The 18341-nt window shown below is 42.1% G+C and overlaps 1 long non-coding RNA gene across 1 annotated transcript; it reads right to left on the bottom strand.

The window, feature by feature from the left end:
• Positions 1–787: 787 nt before the first annotated feature.
• On the bottom strand, positions 788–1847 carry LOC142390233 (uncharacterized). The gene is made up of 3 exons (XR_012770440.1): positions 1828–1847; positions 915–998; positions 788–829 (listed from the first exon to the last, which is right to left on the bottom strand). It is a non-coding gene; the product is annotated as an uncharacterized LOC142390233 (long non-coding RNA).
• Between the last annotated feature and the right edge of the window lie 16494 nt (positions 1848–18341).

Here is an 18341-nt window from a genome sequence, read left to right as displayed (position 1 = left end):
GAAATAGTTTTTGTGTGAAGTCATGTGCTATTACTCTTCAGCAAACTGGAAAAGATATGATCTGAAATGTTGTCTGTAACTGAGGCCTGAGGTGCTCAGTGTCGCTGAGAAATGAAACATTTGAAAAGCACAGATGACTTTTATTTATTGATGCAGAACACACACAGTTTGTGTATTCGTAATAAAATAAAAACATAAAAATCACATTAAGCTTCTTAAATTCTGTGAATTTGACAAAGCTGAACTACATTATTGTTATCATCATTATCCATAAACCAAAGGACTGCTCGGTGCTCACATGGTGAAAAGGAGATGACCACTGAAGGTGGTGTGATGATTTTGATTGTCATGAATCCTTGTGTTTTCCCACTGACGCACAAACACAACATCTCCAACCTCTAACAGCAACGTGACACCATTAGAACTGTTAGCAGCACCGGAAGTCTGATGTTCATATGCAATGAAAACAGGTTCACCATTCTTTAACAACACAGCACCTGAACCATGGGAAGCATGTCCATGTCCATATATATAGAACTCAAAGTGGTAGGCTCCTCTCACTGGTGCAATGAAAAACCCTGTTAGACATTAAGAAAAAAACATTCAGCTTTTTAAAACAAATTGAAATTAACATTGGTCAACCAGATTGACTACAAAGAATAAAAACTATATGACTGAAATGATCAAATTTCAGTACCTGTATTTGGGTTATAGGCCTTTCCAATATTTACAACAACACGTCTGAAGACCATAGGCATCTGAGCATTAAATGGTCCAATGTCTGCGCCACCCGTCGCCAACAAAGATGCTGAGAAAGCCACTCGTTTCACTGAGACAGAAACATAGCTGTATTGAAGTGACTGATGCAGTGAAATGATTGTTGTAATAGTACGTCTGTTTTCAGTCTCACAAACCTTCTCCTTCTCTCTTCAGAGTCTCCACCTGGTTTTCTGTGATGTTTGCTCTGGCTTTAATGCTGATCACTTCTCCTGCCTGTGCTGGATTACATTAATCAATAAGAGACAACTCTTAAATAAACCATTATCTTCACTGTTATCGATCACTAAAGCATTTCATTGTAACTATTTAGATGAACATTTGATAAACTGAAAACCTTCATATATTTGAAATAAATGTGCTTAACACTATCACGACTGATAAACGTGAGTTTGTGTGAAGAGTAGATACCTTGGTACTGCTGCTCCAGCTCAGTCTTCTGCTGCTTCAGTTCTTTTATCTGCGCTTCTTGAGCTAAAAAGAGGAAACAAATAAACAAAAAAAGAAAGTTCATCACATTCCTCATATAAACTGCTCACTTCTGAGCCTTCAACAGTTTCTTTTGCTAGATACATAAACTATTTTATGATAGAAAATGTGCTGGATATTATTTCAATAAACTGTTTATGGTCAATAAAAAAAGGTTTAAAAAGCTTCAATAGAATATATTATAGTGTGTTATTTCTACAACGGCTTTCAATGGTCAAAATGTAATAGAAACAGCACCTTGGTCCTGCTGCTTCAGCTCAGTCTTCTGCAGCTCCAGTTCTTTTATCTTCGCTTCTTGAGCTAAAAAGAGGAAACAAATAAACTATTATACAAAAAAAGAAAGTTCATCACATTCCTCACATAAACTGCTCACTTTCTGAGCCTTCAACAGTTTCTTTTGCTGGATTCATAAACTATTTTATGATAGAAAATGTGCTGGATATTATTTCAATAAACTGTTTATGGTCGATAAAAAAATGTTTAAAAAGCTTCAATAGAATATATTATAATGTGTTATTTCCACAATGGCTTTCAGTGGTCAATATGTAATAGAAACAGCACCTTGGTACTGCTGCTTCAGCTCAGTCTTCTGCTGCTCCAGTTCTTTTATCTTCGCTTCTTGAGCTAAAAAGAGACAGAACAACAAAGGTCGGGACTTTGACTTGGACATCTCCAACTATTAACTTTCTTCTTTAACAATTCTTTGGAAGGAAGACAGATGCACTCGTGTGCTGGGTGTTACTTTATTCAATATCTCTGCTGTAAGGAAAACTGATTTCAAAGATCAAGGATGTTTTGTTTAATTAATCTGTTGTAAAAGGTGATGAAAAGAATAAACTGACAAAAGATCTAAAAAAGAATAAAAAAGAATTCACATTCATTTAAAGAATATGAGCTGGCATTAGAGTTTTTTCCTATCTGTTCTGCATTTTGGCAGAGTGGATATCCAGCTTGACAACAATCGAACAAGAACAGATTCAATAAGAGAAGGAAAGATCTTTCCAGATATGTTTTATCAGTGTTAAAACTACAAAGCGTACAGTGAACGTTCGTGCCTCAATGGAATTTATTAGAATCAACATCCACATGAGGCTCAAAGGTCACTTTGTCAGCAGTTTCATGGCCCAGATATTTGTACTGCTGCACTCACTCAACAGCCTGGTCGTCTGTACCCAAAGGAAAACATGACTGTTGGATTCTTCCTGAATTAAACTATCACCTCTTTTATTACCTCCGCCAAGGAGGTTATGTGATCGCCCGAGTTTGTCTGTTGCTTTGTCTGGATGTTTCTCTGGATGTTCGTCTGTTCGTGCTGCAATCTTGCGACCTGCCACAAGGTGGCGTGACCTCAATGTAGCAGTCACAGTGCCGTGTGGATTAAGAGTTTTCAAACTTTGACAAAACCAACATTCCTGTGGGGGATGTTTACGTATGTGGATACAAACCAGATCTTCATTTTCTTTCCACAAAGGAAAAAGAGACAGAAACTGCCTAATTTACGTTAACCTTCTACCCTCTTAAGAGCTTTTGGGGAGTCGAACTCGCAACAGACGCTTGCAATAAAAATTGGGATAGACTCTAACGAACAAAGAACTCACTCTTGGAAAAGTGGGACACTTACTATCTTATCTGGACCATAACTCGAAAGTTGACACTTTAACACCCCTTTTCACCAGCAAACCGACCAGATGGCTACATACGAACTGAGAAGACTTCATAAGACTCACTTTTAGTCGAATCTTAAAACTATATTAAATGTGTTTGATAACCGTGTACAATTTCTTTCAGGTTTCCAGCTTGATCACAAGACGCATATAGAGACAATTTGTACGATTCTGGCTTAAATATTGACGAAGAAACAAACTTGTTGGAAAATGCCCAACCTGCCTGATGGAACCACATTGCCCCCTAGTGGTCTGCAGTGTTGATTAGTTGAACATTTAAATCCCAGAGGACTCAGTAAAATGGACAAGATATATGCAACTATTAACTTCTAACGATGTCCCTTCGGTATCTATTTGGTATTTGTTTGGTGTCCCCATTGTTAACACAGAAAATTAACATTGTGTGGTTCGCTATTCATGTGTCACGATTTCATAGATATTCATCTGAATTTTGAAAGTCATAATCATCAATTACGTTGTGTGTTATTTTGATGTCTTTATATTACAAGTCTATGTTATATCTTTAATCTGCATATCTTAACAAGATGTGGTGTTTTCAGAATCACCGAGACAAATGTTCTATGAGACGGAGTAATGGAGAAATAAGAGTTTTCTTTGTTCTATCCAGAAATCCCCATATAGCACAGATCACCTTACACAGACACCCAGGCAGACATGCACACAGTTCAAGCATATCATTGGCTGAAAAAGTAGTGTAAGCCCCGCCTCCGAGAGTCAAAACCCGGAGCCCGCGAAAAACACTCTCTCTCTAGTTCTCTCGTTTGCTGGCTCGCTTCAGGCGTCTTGTCTCTTGTTTCTTGCGCTCTCGTTGTTTTCCAGAAGCACGCTCTTGTTTTCAGAGGGAGAACAATGGAGAATTGATCAGATGAGTTGCTCAGAGAGATTTGAAGAGCCCGGAAAGATGAGAGTATGAGCCGTGGAGAAGACGACGGAAGGGAGGAAGGAGAAGGACGGAGCAGGACCCAAAGAAAGACGAGGAAGACCCGAACAAAGAAACAGATTGAAATACTCTGAAGATGCACGTTTTACGTGTTTTTGTTCGTCCCTCGCCATCCATGTCCTTCTACGTCGCACGTCCTAACCTCCGCTGTTTCACGCCATCATCACCTTTTCCTACCAAGAAGCAAACTCCAAGCAACCTTTTATTAATCTTCTGTGAACTTAAGTTCACTTCATCAGAGAAGCAACGGACCCACTGACATCAGAAGATTCGATCATCTAACCATAGCCCTCGGCACCATCGTTCCCGTTTCCCAGTGAAAGAAGCAACTGATTAGTCCGCTAAAGTCAGCCACCACAGCCAGGAAGGCCCAGAGAGCGGAAGAGAAATCCCCTCGGACCCCGCGTGGCTGCTGCCGTGTTCCGAGCTGACTAAGCAGAACTTCAGCACAGTAAGACCGACCCGTTTTCACCTTAAAGTGGGTTTGATGGATGTCTCGAGGCTTTCACAGAATGATACATTAATCCGAAATGTCAGTATTTAGCGTCAAATAGTCAGCCAACCCAAACTATTTGAATAAATCCAGTATCTCTCCATTCCCATATTTTATTTTATATTCACTAAGTGTTTTACATAATCACCCATATTCCATGCATCTCCTGTTTGTTTAAAGGTTCATGTCTAAGATCATATCAATGTAATAAACAGTTCATATATCTATATATATGTTATAATCACAGATTGTGTCGTATGCTTTCTTTACGTAATGTCTGTCCAACCAAACGAGAACTTTCACGAAAGTAGCGAGATATGAGACTGAATATTAATTGATCATTAAATTGATTATTAATTTAACATACCAGGATCGTAAGATTTTGAACAGTTTTCCTCCCTGACTGTGACTTAAATTAAGTTAAAACCTAGGTAGGTGGTGCCCTGAATTCGAGGTAAGGTTTATTTGAGACTGTAAGAACATCTCATAAATCCTTATATTTAATACGTATATAAATACCCAATAACGCTACATCAAGGTGCCAAAGCCAAACAGAGCCAAAGCCAGACAGAATGCATAGTGCGCGGATTTGCTGTAATTAGCACAACAAAAGATTGCAACGGCAAGCCAGTGTGCATAACTGCATATAGCGTAATGAGAACGGCGAACACTGCTTCCCGACAGAACACTGCTTCCCGACAAAACATTATAATAATAATAATAATATTAATAATAATTAATAATGGCGAACACTGCTGTTCAATAATGAATAGGGAGAAGGGAATGCCTCTTCTGCTGACAGCGCCAAACAACAAGTAGCCCACATCAGGAACGTATGTCCATACATGGCTCGCTATCCACAGGTAGGTTGGCGGTTGGCGGAAGTCTGCACTCTCTGAGTGCATTTCTAGTTTAAGATACAGTAATGTTCAGGAAGGATTCTCTGCACCAGTCAATAAAATCAGTCACTACCAGACCACAGTCATAGTCATCACTGCTCAGTGAGGACACAGTCGAAGAATCTTCAGCAAACTTTATGATGTGATGTCCGTCATACATGAATAGATGAAACGCAATATTCTGCCACTGTTCAGTACAAATCTTAAGTATTGCGCCTCCAACGCCATCAGTTCCAGAGATTTTTCTCTCCTTTACGCTGGAAAACTTTTGAGACTTTGCGGCTCTCAACATGGACATTATTTTGCTCAAAAGCAGCACTGTTAAAAACAGACTTCTTACTAACTTATAGACTTTAACATGCTAATAAAAAGATATTGATAACATTATAAAACTGGCCAAAACTTTTGCTACCCTGGATGATGGGACTTCTGAATGATTTGGAAATCCATAGTTCATTGTGTGAATAAATGGACATTTTTAGGAGGTGAGTAAGTCCTCAGAGAACGTTCTATAAGCCGACAGAGTCTCTGTGAGCTCATCCAAATCATTACAAGCATTTATGAGCAAATCCCAGTCTGTTCAGTTCAGGCAGTCCTGGGGATTCTGGATAGAACATTTAACCCAAAGCAGAACTAAAGGTTTTACTTGCTTACTTTTCTTCATGACTGGTGTTTTTAACAGAACCACCATAAGCTCAGATATACAGAGTGAAGCTCAGCAGATGGATTTGGAAGCCATCTCTTCTAACTGGAGCTGGAGCACATGGGACCAGTGCCCTAATCTGGTAGATATAAAAGCTTCCCACTCTGCTTTTCAACTCCAATCACTTATCTTCCACTCGTCCACTAAACTCTCACGTCTCTGTTAACATTACCTACATACCTTCATTCTCTCTCTGTAAGTACTTCACCTCCACCTTCAGTCCAGCCAAGGAGGCGCTCATCTCTCTCAGCACAGCCTGGATGTCATGTGTACAGGTTTGTTGATGCTCAGAGACATTTCCTGGTTCTCCTCCCTGTGACTCAGTTTGCCTTGAATGTGCAAGAATTACATTGTCAGACTCTGCTTGAAGCTGAGCTGTGGAGAAAGAGCAGATTAGCAGAAACAATGGAAAAAACATTTTCATCTCTGTTCTCAAAGGTTCAGTCTGCTTGGTTTAACTTTGTGGCCTCAGTGTTGATCCGAGCCTTAAATAGCATGTGGATAACAATCAGTGCCTGATTAATCATTAACAGATTTATCACCAGATTCCTTTCTCAGAAAAATGTGCCGATTAACAGAAACAACAACATAGCATTCAGAAATAAATGACTAATTATGACCTTGATGTTGGAATGCTAATCTTTATTGGTGAATCACCAGGTTATGTTTTCTGGCTTATCTGCAGTGGTAAAATTATGTATTATCATTATATGTATTATATGCATGTTTTATTATCTTTATCAAATCAAATCAAGTTTATTTGTATAGCACATTTCATGTACAAACAATTCAAAGTGCTTTACATAAAATAAAAGCATTGCAGCAGGGAGTGGAAGAAGCATTAAAAATATATAAAAGAATATGAAGAGAAACAAATAAAAAAATTTAAATTAATTTAAAAACAAGCAACAGTCAAGATAAGTTAAAAGATACCGTGCAGATTTCATGCATAGACACATGAGAAAAGAAATGTTTTTAACCTGGATTTAAAAATGTCTACATTTGGTGAAAGTTTAATCTCCACTGGCAGTTTGTTCTACTTGTTGGCAGCATAAGAGCTAAATGCTGCTTCTCCATGTTTAGTCTGGACTCTGGACTGGACCAGCTGACCTGAGTCCTTGGATCTAAGAGCTCTGCGAGGTTTATATTCTCTGAACATAACACAGGTGTATTTTGGCCCTAAATCGTTTTGGGATTTGTAAACCATCAGCAGGCTTTTAAAATCTATACTTTAGGAAGACGGAATTTGTTTTATCCAGCAGTCCCAAACTCTGCTCTCGAGACTTTTCCCCCACAGCTTTACACTCCCATACTACAGTGAGTGAAAGGCAGGATTTCCGTTTAGTGCATGTTATCCACTGAGTGTATTAAAGGCGGAAGCTAATGCGCTGCATTCTCTCGTTCTGAAATAATCCAAACTATTGGGAGTTATGAAGTGTGCTCAAGATGTAACCAAGACTGAGAGTGAATTGATCAGATATGATCATGCCATGTGCACTTTAAACAAGTGTCTGCCAGCAGAATATTACAAAAACAGAGCTAAGAGAAAGTGTAAGAACTCAAACAGGGAAATGGAATCAAACAGAGGCGTTCTCAATATCAAATCATGGCGACACTGAAGGTTTCTCGGGTGGCATTTCATGGCACTATAAGATGCTTTTTTAAAATAATCCAAAACATAGCTATGCCTTGTTCATGCCTGCATGATCACAAAGACTTTTATTCCAAACTTTCTTTAAAAGTTGTTTGGTTTCCATTAGGCTGACCTAACGGTGAGTGGAAACTAACAACAAAAACAATCAGAGAAATCAACACCATTATCTCACAAAGAGGCTTCGCTGAAAATGAAAACGTTCATTCATCCTCCACCAACCTCCAAATGAGGGCTTATATCCTGGTTAATGAGGCACACGTTAGACCTCTCACTGAGAGATCAATGTAACCAAGACTTCAAGCAAGAAACATTCATTTCACTCAGGGGGCTGGTTTGTGCAGATATAAACATGGTGGTGAAATGTTACAAAAGATGGTATTTTGCTACTGTGTGTTGGATACCTGCAACAATGAGCTCCACCCTGACCAGGATGAAGCAACACTCTATTCTCAAAGACAAGTTACACCCTCCTGTTTGTATCTTTTGTGAGAAAGATTCACACTGCTGCAAGATAATGATTCCATTCTGACTGTGATGAACTTTGCTCCGCAGCCATCTGACCTCAACCCCACTGATCATTTACAGTTTTAGAGAGTCACCTCTAAAAGATGCTAAATGACATTAGAATATTCTGAAATTGTTCAGAAATTGAATTCAAATCAAATTTTGAATTTGAGATTCAATTAAAAAAATGTTCTGAAAAGATTTTTTTGTTTGTGTGTGTGTTAGAAAGAATGAAAAACTTTATAAACTAGTCACTGTGGTGATGAACAGTACTTCAACTGGTTGTAAATAAATAAGCTAAGATTTCAGACTACAGTCCTGAATCAGCAGTTAATAAATAAATCTATAACCATTTTATTTGTGCTTCCTTGATAAATCACAGAATGTAAGAACAAAGTGCAACAACAACAAAAAAAACTACAAAGACATCCAGCGGGAGGCTGCAGCATTCAGTCATGATCTTCAGCAGTTTCATTTTGTGAATTTCCTCAGTAAAACTGTCACAGAGTATCATCACAACTTCCTTTACAGCCTGACCTCAGACCTACAATACATCAGTGAATAATCTATATTAGTAAGCCCTGAAAATAATGAAATATTTGAAGGGACTGTTGAACTAAGTCTCAGGTCAGTCCTGGCTGATATACAGTGATAACAATGGCCATGTGAGGTGGGGGGGTTGGCAGGACACGGATGTGGATTTCAGAGGAGTTAAAGCCAAATTGGTTTATTTACAAAACAATAAAAGTCAAAACAAGGCGCGGCTGAGCCGGATGACGAAACTAGACTGGAACAAAATCTGAAGATGACTGTGACAAGAAAATGAATTACTTGACATGACATGAAAAAAACACTTAGCTTTGGATTGGATTGGATTGGATTGGATTGGATCGGATCGGATCGGAGTGGCGTGGCGTGGCGTGAATGGTAAAAGGATCTCACAATGAATGTGAGAAACCAGAGAGACTAAATACTGAGGGAACTGATGAATGACTGGATGCAGCTGAAGACAATGAACAGGTGACGTGAGTGAACTAATGACATAAGTAATACTTTAATAGCAGAACGTTTATACGTGAATGAGTATCTACGGTTTTGAACTTAAACTCTTGCCAAAAATAAAGCCTCTTCTCCCTCTTCTACCACTTACAACGTGAGACTTGAAATTCTGAGAACTGATCTGATGGACTGCAGCTGGTACCTGACTCACTCAGCCTTCATGCTAAAATGGCCCTTTGCCACAAAGAAACATTGTTAGCGTCATCAAGCACTGTCGTAAGTCAGACTTATTGTCATAGTTACATGTTTGTGCAAGGACTCTCACAACTGATTCCAAAAGGGAAACTTTGCTTCAAAACCTGGCACAAAAGTTCAGCTGACCAATCACAAACCAAATAACTCCAGTTGAAAGCTGTGAGGCCACGAAGCTCACACATGATGTGCTTTGTGTTATTTTAATTTGGGCAGGGGATGCTGCTGTTTGTTGCTTAAAGACAATGTTTAATTGTAACTCCTGTAAACACGTGCTATCTGAAGGTTGTTCTGTGAATTGTATTGACCAATCACTGCTTCATCTGTGTAAACGGACAAGCTGCTCCTGTTTATGTGGTGAATCCTCAGGTGGTGAAAACAAAGCAAACACTGATCTAGATCATAACAGACTTCTCTGTCCTTCACAGGAAAACATGTGTTTGTGCTTTTACATCAAATGTCAATTTAGATATAGCTACACAGATACGGAATAGCTGTCATGATATCGATGAGTATGACTTTAACAACTGTAACCCTTCCATCGTGCCTTCATCAATCTAGTACTCTGTTTTATGACCAAATTCACATGTTCCCACCAGCCTCAGCTGATGTTAATGCTTGAAATGTTTCAGAGAAATAGTTTTTGTGTGAAGTCATGTGCTATTACTCTTCAGCAAACTGGAAAAGATATGATCTGAAATGTTGTCTGTAACTGAGGCGCTCAGTGTCGCTGAGAAATGAAACATTTGAAAAGCACAGATGACTTTTATTTATTGATGCAGAACACACACAGTTTGTGTATTTGTAATAAAATAAAAACATAAAAATCACATTAAGCCTCTTAAAGGGGAACTCCGGGGCATTTGAAGCGCGTTTCCATTCCTAGAGGTTGTCAAATACTGATAGGACACAGAGAGGTGCAAATCTGCGCTCCCTGTGTGGAGATAGCGCTGTTCGCTCAGCCTGTCATGCGAGGCTAATACGTGGTGGCTAAGGGGCAAGCACTAACCCTTCCACGTAAAACAACAACTTGCACACTGCAGAAACGTCACACCACTTTATAACCCATCCGACAATAAAGTCACAAGCCTTACCATCAAAACCATATGCATGGTTCTCACATTACTGGCATGGGGACGTTACAAAACAACTTTATAAACAGCATGTAACTCACCGGCTGGTTGTAGGCTCGCGCATGTGAAAGCCCAAAAGAGTCGATGGAGAATAATCCCATATACAAAACAATTATCTTCTCTAGAAAAACTGCGTTCAAGTATTTAAAACATTACAACAATACATGCCCAGTAATATTCTTGTAATGTTTTAAATACTGCTCAGTGAGGACACAGTCAAAGAATCTTCAGCAAACTTTATGATGTGATGTCCGTCATACATGAATAGATGAAACGCAATATTCTGCCAACTGTTCAGTACAAATCTTAAGTATTGCGACTTCTGTCAGGGTGTGGTGTAGAAGGGGAGGACACGGATGCGGACTTTCAAAAAAATAAATTAGATTTATTTAACAAAACAAAGTATCAACATAAAACGCGGCAGAGCCGGAGAAAAACGAAGCTATAAACAAAACAAAAGAACAAGGACATGGCATGGAATAAATACTTAGCTTGGACGAAAACGTGGCGTGGAAACGTGGCGTGGAAACTAACATCAACAATAACAGTGACATCAAAGATCCAGCAAAACTGAAAGGGGAGGCAGGAAACTAAATAGGGAGTGAGAGTGATTGGGGAGTGAGTGCAGCTGAGGGAAAAAACACAGGTGAAGTGAGTGAACTAATGACCTGAGTGAGGGAAGTGAAGGGAAAACTAAACATGGACTGAAAAGAAACATAACCTAAACATGAAAACTAAAAACATGAGTCTCTGGGCGTGACAGAGCCCCCCCCTCAAGGGGTGGATCCCAGACATCCCAAAAAAGTCCAAGGGTGGGAGGGAGGGGCTCGAAGCCGGTCGGGGAACCAGAAACGGGCGTGGTACCGGCTTGGGGCAGCAGGAGGCAGTGGTCTGGCGGACGCCCAGACCGCAGACGGCGTAGCCGGAACAGGCGGTGGTCTGACGGACGCCCAGACCGCAGACGGCGTAGCCGGAACAGGCGGTGGTCTGGCGGACGCCCAGACCCCCGATGACGTGGCAGCAGGAAGCGGTGGTCTGGCGGGCGGCCAGACATCCCGTGGCGTGGCAGCAGGAAGCGGTGGTCTGGCGGGCGGCCAGACATCCCGTGGCGTGGCAGCAGGAAGCGGTGGTCTGGCGGGCGGCCAGACATCCCGTGGCGTGGCAGCAGGAAGCGGTGGTCTGGCGGGCGGCCAGACATCCCGTGGCGTGGCAGCAGGAGGCGGTGGTCTGGCGGGCGGCCAGACATCCCGTGGCGTGGCAGCAGGAGGTGGTGGTCTGGCGGGCGGCCAGACATCCCGTGGCGTGGCAGCAGGAGGTGGTGGTCTGGCGGGCGGCCAGACATCCCGTGGCGTGGCAGCAGGAGGCGGAGACCGTCCCACGGTCGGACGGACCTCCGACGAGGGGGGAGCCCCCCCTTTAAGGGATGGATCCCAGACATCCCCAAAGTCTGGGGGTGGGAGGGAGGGGCTCGAACCGGTGAGTCCATGTCGGGCTCTGCCGCCTTATGGTCAGGCCCGGAGGCCTCTTGGTCGTGGTCAGGCCCTGTGGCCTCTTGGTCAGGCCCTGTGGCCTCTTGGTCGTGGTCAGGCCCTGTGGCCTCGTGGTCAGGCCCTGTGGCCTCGTGGTCAGGCCCTGTGGCCTCGTGGTCAGGCCCTGTGGCCTCGTGGTCAGGCCCTGTGGCCTCGTGGTCAGGCCCTGTGGCCTCTTGGTCATGGTCAGGCCCTAAAGCCTCGTGGTCAGGCCCTAAAGCCCCTTGGTCAGGCCCTAAAGCCTCGTGGTCAGGCCCTGTGGCCTCGTGGTCAGGCCCTGTGGCCTCTTGGTCGTGGTCAGGCTCTAAAGCCTCGAGAACGGCTGGGGCCGGGGCCAGCTCTGGAACGGCTGGGGCCGGGGCCAGCTCTGGAACGGCTGGGGCCGGCTCTGGAACGGCTGGGGCCAGCTCTGGAACGGCTGGGGCCAGCTCTGGAACGGCTGGGGCCAGCTCTGGAACGGCTGGGGCCAGCTCTGGAACGGCTGGGGCCGGGGCCAGCTCTGGAACCGCTGGGGCCAGCTCTGGAACCGCTGGGGCCGGGGCCAGCTCTGGAACCGCTGGGGCCGGGGCCAGCTCTGGAACCGCTGGGGCCGGGGCCAGCTCTGGAACCGCTGGGGCCGGGGCCAGCTCTGGAACCGCTGGGGCCAGCTCTGGAACCGCTGGGGCTGGGGCCAGCTCTGGAACCGCTGGGGCTGGGGCCAGCTCTGGAACCGCTGGGGCCGGGGCCAGCTCTGGAACCGCTGGGGCCGGGGCCAGCTCTGGAACCGCTGGGGCCGGGGCCAGCTCTGGAACCGCTGGGGCCAGCTCTGGAACCGCTGGGGCCAGCTCTGGAACCGCTGGGGCCAGCTCTGGAACCGCTGGGGCCGGGGCCAGCTCTGGAACCGCTGGGGCCGGGGCCAGCTCTGGAACCGCTGGGGCCGGGGCCAGCTCTGGAACCGCTGGGGCCGGGGACTGGGATGCTGGAGTGGTGAGGGAGGGTGTGTACAGCGCGGCTACCTTCTGTGGCTCCATGCCAAAGATATCCAGCATGGCAGCGCGCTGTACACCCCTCACCTCTTCCCAGATGTGCGTCACTCCTGACATGTGCAGGAGGACCTGCTTCTGTAAAAAAAAGTCAATGAGCTCATTGGAAGAGTTCAGTTTCTCCCAGGAGGTGCAGCTCGATCCCGCTAGGCACCAGAAGTCCCCAGCCAGCTCCCAGAAGGCAGTGTAGTCCGCCGCGTCCATTTCTGGCCGGATCTTTCTGTCAGGGTTGGTGTAGGAGGGGAGGACACGGATGCGGACTTTCAAAAAAATAAATTAGATTTATTTAACAAAACAAAGTATCAACATAAAACGCGGCAGAGCCGGAGAAAAACGAAGCTATAAACAAAACAAAAGAACAAGGACATGGCATGGAATAAATACTTAGCTTGGACGAAAACGTGGCGTGGAAACGTGGCGTGGAAACTAACATCAACAATAACAGTGACATCAACAAAGATCCGGCAAAACTGAAAGGGGAGGCAGGAAACTAAATAGGGAGTGAGAGTGATTGGGGAGTGAGTGCAGCTGAGGGAAAAAACACAGGTGAAGTGAGTGAACTAATGACCTGAGTGAGGGAAGTGAAGGGAAAACTAAACATGGACTGAAAAGAAACATAACCTAAACATGAAAACTAAAAACATGAGTCTCTGGGCGTGACAACTTCAACTTCATCAGTTCCAGAGATTTTTCTCTCCTTTACGCTGGAAAACATTTCAGACTTTGCAGCTCTCAACATGCACATTATTTTGCTCAAAAGCAGCACTGTTAAAAACAGCCTTCTTACTAACTTATAGACTTTAAAATGCTAATAAAAAGATATTGATGACATCATAGAGGTCAAAGTCAGGATTGCTCCATCACCAGCTTCATGTCCTTCCATGCAGGACTTGAGTTTCCAGTGCTGAGCTTGTGTGACACTTTGTCTTTATAACTTATTTGGATGAGCTTGTTTTCCTTCTTAACTTGTTTTTGTTGCTCCTTATACTGAGAACGTTCAGAGAATGTTCTATAAGCTGACAGAGTCTCTGTGAGCTCATCCAAATCATTACAAGCATTTATGAGCAAATCCCAGTCTGTTCAGTTCAGGCAGTCCTGGGGATTCTGGATAGAACATTTAACCCAAAGCAGAACTAAAGGTTTTACTTGCTTACTTTTCTTCATGACTGGTGTTTTTAACAGAACCACCATGAGCTCAGATATACAGAGTGAAGCTCAGCAGATGGATTTGGAAGCCATCTCTTCTAACTGGAGCTGGAGCACATGGGACCAGTGCCCAAATCTGGCAGATATAAAAGCTTCCCACTCTGCTTTTCAACTCTGATCACTTCTCTTCCACTCGTCCACTAAACTGTCACGTCTCTGTTAACATTACCTACATACCTTCATTCTCTCTCTGTAAGTACTTCACCTCCACCTTCAGTCCAGCCAAGGAGGCGCTCATCTCTCTCAGCACAGCCTGGATGTCATGTGTACAGGTTTGTTGATGCTCAGAGACATTTCCTGGTTCTCCTCCCTGTGACTCAGTTTGCCTTGAATGTGCAAGAATTTCATTGTCAGACTCTGCTTGAAGCTGAGCTGTGGAGAAAGAGCAGATTAACAGAAACAATGGAAAAAACATTTTCATCTCTGTTCTCAAAGGTTCAGTCTGCTTGGTTTAACTTTGTGGCCTCAGTGTTGATCCGAGCCTTAAATAGCATCTGGAGGATTTTCTTACTTTGGACTTGTCCTAAAAAGCAACAACAACAATAAAAAACAGATAAAAGATAATGTACAATCATAAAAGTTTATCTATTTGACTGTTGAATGTAGACGTGATAGTTTCAAATAAATATTCAAAAAGTTATTAGCAGTATATATTCTGGCAAGGTGAGTACTTCAAAACAAATTTATCTCGGGAGCTGCACATCTATTTGATAACTGCAGCACAGACATTCATTTTTCAGTCTTTAATGTCTGGTAACACATTTTGTTTATGGTTACAATCTGATAATCCAGGAGCAAAGTTACATGTACATTCCCTGTCTTTGCTTCCTCAATAAATCGGCTGTTCCGTTCATGCAGGAGTGGCAGATCTGTGTCGCCGATTGGAATACGGAAAACTGACTTTCACTTTATAAAAGCTGGAACACAGATGAGGAAAGCTTTTCTTTCTTTTTAAAAAGTCCACACAGTGTAACAGAACATTCGGTTTGATTCAGTTTGCCTCAATTCAAAAATCTTTTATAAAGTAGTAGTATATGTCAAATAAATGATTGTTATAGACATGTTTCCATAGGCGTAAAAAAATGAATAAATAAGTTGACAAATGACTTGAGGTGTTCTTTTTTTTGCTCTTAATCAGTGACATGTTGAGGATTATACCATCTGTTGTTAACAAGCACCTCCTCCCTTACTGCGGTCACCCTTTCTACAGCCTCTGTATGCCCGTGAAAGCTGAGTGGAGAGGCCGAAACTGATATTACGGTGAACAACTGTCAATATCACCCTGAAGATTACCTACAGTTTTAAGAATACTCTGATTTAAAAACGTTAGAGGACGATTCAACGCTGCAGTTTTTCTATTCAATGAAATGAAAGTTTTTTTGTTGTCACTGACGATCTCAACTACTGCGAAATGTCAGGCGGAGCATTCTCTCAGGTGGACTTTATCCACTCGTCAGTAGCTTCTTTAAGTCGATCATCATTCAGTGATTGCCATGACAACACAACATTACAGAAAAGATCCAAGTGTCAGAAGTTAAACTTTGATTGCATTGTGTCAACTTTCTCTGTGTCAAATGACGGCTGCACTGAGGTTTTCTAAGGTGGCGGCACATGGCACTCTAACACACTTTTTGAAAAACATCTACAGCAATATCAGATAGAAAGAGATTAATACACAATCCAACAATCTAATCACAAAACTTTGCAGATAAGGAGGGCTGTTATATTGTGTTCTCAGAAGACGAGAAGTATCTTGAAACACCTTCTTATGAGAGGGAACACAATCACTTTGGGTGGATTAAGACATATTAGCATTTTATAGTAGACCATAGAAAAATCTTTATTACTGATGAATATGAGTTTGACATTTATGGCACTCAAAATAGCATGAATGTAAGTCGACCACAAGGGGGTAAAAAAACCTTAACTTTAAAGTGCAACACTACCAAAACTGAAACATTACCATATTACGTTCTCCAAACCATAGCTGACTATAATCTCAATATATTTACTGGTTGACAAAGTGGTTGTTCAAGTTACCACAGATTTTGCTTGGAAGCCTTAGTGCAGATAAGCAGACAACCTTAGACTAAGAGTCATAATTAGATTCTGGAAAATGTGCTGCACAGTGCAGCATGGTGGTGAAATACTGAGGAGAAGTAGCGCTCCATCCTCAGAGACATGCTGCACCCTCTGGTTTGTATTGTTGTGGCGGGTTCACACTGCAGAAGGATGATTCCAAACACACTTCAAATAACTGCAAGAGCTAAAACAAGCTGGTTAAAAAAGACATTAAAAATCTTATCACGTGATTTATTGAGGAAGTAAAGAAAGAAAATCGTTCTCTATTATTTCTGGTAAGTCTTGGCTTAAGATTGTGCAGGCTGTAAACTGGCTCTACACTGATACTTCCTAAAAAAAAAAATGTGATAATAGCTCACGGCTTTTGAATTGAAATGGAAGTCTGCAGGAATAATATCAATGTTTTCTAATCAACAAGTCTCCCCCTAAAACCACAAGATCGCAATTAATTGATAAATTCGCATCACAAAGTGGGACTGCGTTGGAGCAAACTAACCTTTAACCAATAATCTCAACAATTATCAATAATAATAATTCTGTACCTTTTAACTTTGTCATAAATCAAATAAAGATACAGTCAAATAGCGTGTGCACTCAAATAGCATGTACATTATTTGCTAAGTCAAATAATCATCCCACCCATCTCTATCGCTGACATCGATGCCTCCATTTCCCCACGTTATTATCATTGGGGACTCTTTGCTTATCTATGAAACGCCTTCTATATAAACTCACCCATTTCAACAAATAATAGATCATCAGTACCATATGCACTTAGACTATTTCAGCTTTATTTGTGCCAAGTCAAATGGTATTTCTGTTTTGTTTTGTCGTATTTTGTGGTGATTCTGTTGCGCCCTCGTGAATGAAAGGAAAACATAGTTAAATAAAAAACAAATTAACAATAAACAGAATCAGAAACAAAGACATATTGCCCCCGCATCACCACAACATCCTCCACAACCTGACATCATAAATGCAATAATGAAGTGCATCATCGACAATAAAACTGAAAATATTGAAACAAAATGAAGATTCTGATCAGCCATTACTGTTGTGTAGTTACAAAACATCATCTTCTGACTCCTTAAAGTCTTTCACAACCTTACACCACAAACTCAACAGTTTTTAACCATCCACGATGAAAGCTAGAGCTTACTAAGTGCTTACACTAGAGGGAGATGTTGCGTAGATCGTATTTCAGTCCGTCTGAGCTGGGATGCACAGATTATTTTGGACTGCATAAACACCACGTCTGAATGTAAAGATGGTCTTTAAAGATGTTTTGGTGGGCCCCTTCTTGTGTAATCATTCTTGTATTTTTGTTTTTGTACATACAATTTGTGTGTATTGTTTTGTGTATTTGATAAGAGATTTTGGGTTTGATGAAGACTGCAAATTAATTTCTCTCTTCAAAGATGAGCAGTGATTCAGCTTTTCACTCTAAATGGTAAAATGTCACGGTAGCACACAAGAGAAGGCTGTAAACCAGCTGCACACTGACAAGCCGAGACTTACCCGAAAGAGACATAAGAAGATGCGTAATGGAGGGCGTTTTTCTTTCTTTACTTCCTTAATAAATCACATGTTATTTAGAGCACATGGATTTGGAGCGAAACAACACAACACTGAAAAAGGCTGCAGAAATAATGCAGGAATTTTTACCAAAACCTCGTTTTTTTCTCTCATTAACAAGTCTCCCCATCAAAAATAAAAGGTCAAAAATCAAATAAAGATACAGTGGAATTGGTATATGTACTCAGTAATACTATCACTGCTGAAACACCCTCAATTAAGCAATCACCCCACCCATCTCTGCCGGTGACATCAATGCCCCCACCCCCCTGTGTTTTCGTCATCGTCATTGGTGGTAATATCAAAACTAAAGAATAAATCTACATAAAACTGAAAATGCTGACATACATTGCTTATTCTGACCAGTCATCGCTGTCATATAATTTCAAAATATCATCG

Source organism: Odontesthes bonariensis, chromosome 10, assembly GCF_027942865.1.
Source record: "Odontesthes bonariensis isolate fOdoBon6 chromosome 10, fOdoBon6.hap1, whole genome shotgun sequence".
Classification (NCBI taxonomy): Eukaryota; Metazoa; Chordata; class Actinopteri; order Atheriniformes; family Atherinopsidae; genus Odontesthes; species Odontesthes bonariensis.
This window is presented reverse-complemented; position numbering and strand designations above follow the sequence as displayed.